General features: G+C 40.7%; 1 long non-coding RNA gene across 1 annotated transcript; it reads left to right on the top strand.

Moving 5' to 3' along the window:
* The first annotated feature begins 1,046 nt into the window (after window positions 1-1,046).
* On the top strand, window positions 1,047-2,887 carry LOC309368225. The gene is made up of 2 exons (XR_014167654.1): window positions 1,047-1,378; window positions 1,744-2,887. It is a non-coding gene; the product is annotated as an uncharacterized lncRNA (long non-coding RNA).

Here is a 2,887-nt window from a genome sequence, read left to right as displayed (position 1 = left end):
TTTACATATAAGCTAAACAAGCTATAGCTTAGGGCACCACTCTCTTGGCCTCCCCCCAAATTTTTTTCCCCACTATTAATTTCTTAATATTTCTTAGTTGTATTTCAGTTCAACAATTACTTTGATAAAAATACATATTTTGTTATGTGCAAATGGCTTTCGAAACCTATTAGGTCCATAAATTACCATATAGCATATATTCCACACAAAAAACAGCGACAATTTGTTGTTGACAAAGGACAGCTGGACATATAAAGGGCTCCATTACCTTCAGTAGCTTAGGGCCTCATCAAACCTAAATCTGGCCCTGCTGCTCAGTATGCCATCAAGGTGCTAACTACTGATCGGCAACTTCAAGGCTCCTTTTTCATGGAAAAAAAAATGTTCAGGTGAACAATGGGTGAATAGTTCCAGTTCCTTGTCTTAGGCTGTGTACACACTATACCTTTAAAGCACATTATTTACCTCAAAGTATTCTGTTAAGGCTTGTTGGGAGTTGTAAATGAGTAAACTAAGGGCCAGCCCACCCATGAGTTAAGATGAGGTGAATGCCTCAGGTAGCAGAATCAGCAGGGGCAGCAGATCCTGACATCATTCTTAATTCCCTCCCTTGTTTCTGATGTAGATCTTCATTCACCCCTTTCTGTGGTTCTCCTCAGATGCCCAAATGTCTTGTGCCATCTCTGAGGAAACTAGAGTGTCCAGAATAATGTGAATGAAATAATGTGCTTCAAATGTGTTTTAAATGTATATTGTGTACACAGTTTCATGTACATGAACTTGATAAATCCAGCCAGGTACCAAAAAACCGCTTGGCTCCTTTCTAGACATTTAATGTTCATTTCTAGATATATGCTCTAAGATACGCAGCATGTCCATAGATGGTATCTTGGCTTCCTGTACCCTCTGACCATCTGTCCAGAAGTATCACACCCACTTATTGGTTATTCAAAACATTAGTCAAAATGCCAGGCAAAGGAGAGGTGGTGTGTGTCTGCCAGTCTCTGTGAGCAACATGGCTTATTTGGGAGGGGGGATTCTAAGAGTATTTTCCAGTTATAAATTTAATCTTACTTGCTGCGGAAAACTCATGACCTTTGTCTGACTAACACATGAAGATGGCTTAACATTCAAAAGCAAGCAGAAATATTGGTCCAATGCAGGCACTCTGATTATAAGCTATCTCATTCATGGCACACAGCAGTATGCAAGGGTAAGATGAATCACAAAGAACTGACTAGCTGACCCACAAGACAACAGCTGAAGTGACATAAGAGAAGGATTATTAACAGAATCACTCCCTCTAATAGTGAACTCAGATGTTGAGTGCGGACAGCTATGTAGCCAAAAGAAGAGTCAATGACAAACCAAAATTACCGTATTTTTTGCACCATAACACTCACTTTTTTCTTCCTAGAAAGTAAGGGGAAATGTCTGTGCGTGTTATGGAGCGAATGCCTACGGATGGCGGGGAGATCTGCTGCAGTCGTGAGCAGAGGATCCATGGTTCCCCTTCCTTCCCTCCTCCGTGGTTACAAAGCATGGATCCACATGGATCCTCAGGATTTTTGCATTGGACTACCCAAACTCACCGTCAGATCACATGTCTGTGGCCACAGCATGAACCACAAAAATCATATATCCACTATTTCGTTTAGAATATTTTTTTTCTTGTTTTCCTCCTCTAAAAACTACGCGCGTGTTATGGTCTGGTGCGTGTTATAGAGCGAAAAATACAGTAAGTTATCAGCAAGCTCAAGGAACCCTAAGGATTGCAGGAATACAAAATAACAGCAACAATGGATAAACTTGAGGACTGCACAAACACCCTCTGGTATTTCAACGACCCCAGAAAGCTGAGTGTCATTTGGGGAAGCATAATTTTTCTATACAGGTTGGAAAATTAGGGAGAGGGACAAAATACTGGAGGAGAGCCTGGCTAGAACTCTGAAAAGGAGTGTGTCCCTGTTAAAAGGGGCAGATACACAGCAGCTTTTCGTTCCAAGCCCCATTTGCAATATATAATGCTTTTTCCAGATGTGGCAGAGGACTGAGTCATTCAGAGCTCCCTGGTTTCATAAGCTACAAAGGAATCAACTTAATTATCACATCAGATTAATCATTGCAATGCACTTTTCAGCAGACAAAATACGTTACAATGCCCTGAATCGTTAACAAAAAGACAAGAAACCACTGTGCTTCAGTATTCCAAATATTTATTTTGGCACGACAATGAGACCTTTTTAACCCAGCTATATCCTTTGCTGGGCCTCAAGGAAACACTAACAGCAAGTAGCAAGAAGAAATCAGTTCAAGAGGTCCAGAAAGGCAGGGAAAATGAAAAGGGAAGTTTGGGAAACACTGTGAAGCAGTAGACATATTAATTATTCTAACAACACAATAAGATCCTTTTCCTAGCACCCCCCTAAGCAGTACTGCAATAAAACTTACTAAATTAGACTTCAGGGCTCACAGTTATATTCAGAAAGAGAGCCAGAAGTGAAGTCAGTTGGCAAAAGGAGAGTGCGGAGGCAGAATAAATTGGATAACTATTCTACAATAAACAAACATAATACAAGCATTAATACTTTTAAAGTCACGTCTAGTGAATAGTTCCATTCTGTAATGAAAGGGCAAACTACAATACTGAATTACAAAAAGAAATGCTATGGTTACATACGCTTCAGGTTACAGACTCCGCTAACCCAGAAATAATGCTTCGGGTTAAGAACTTTGCTTCAGGATGAGAACAGAAATTGTGCTCCGGTGGCGCGGTGGCAGCAGGAAGCCCCATTAGCTAAAGTGGTGCTTCAGGTTAAGAACAGTTTCAGGTTAAGAACAGACCTCCGGAACGAATTAAGTACTTAACCCGAGGTACCACTGTATA

Source organism: Podarcis melisellensis, assembly GCF_964234715.1.
Source record: "Podarcis melisellensis genome assembly, chromosome: 4".
Taxonomy (NCBI): Eukaryota; Metazoa; Chordata; class Lepidosauria; order Squamata; family Lacertidae; genus Podarcis; species Podarcis melisellensis.
Note: the sequence above shows the minus strand (reverse complement) of the source record. Positions and strands in the feature narration are given on the sequence as shown.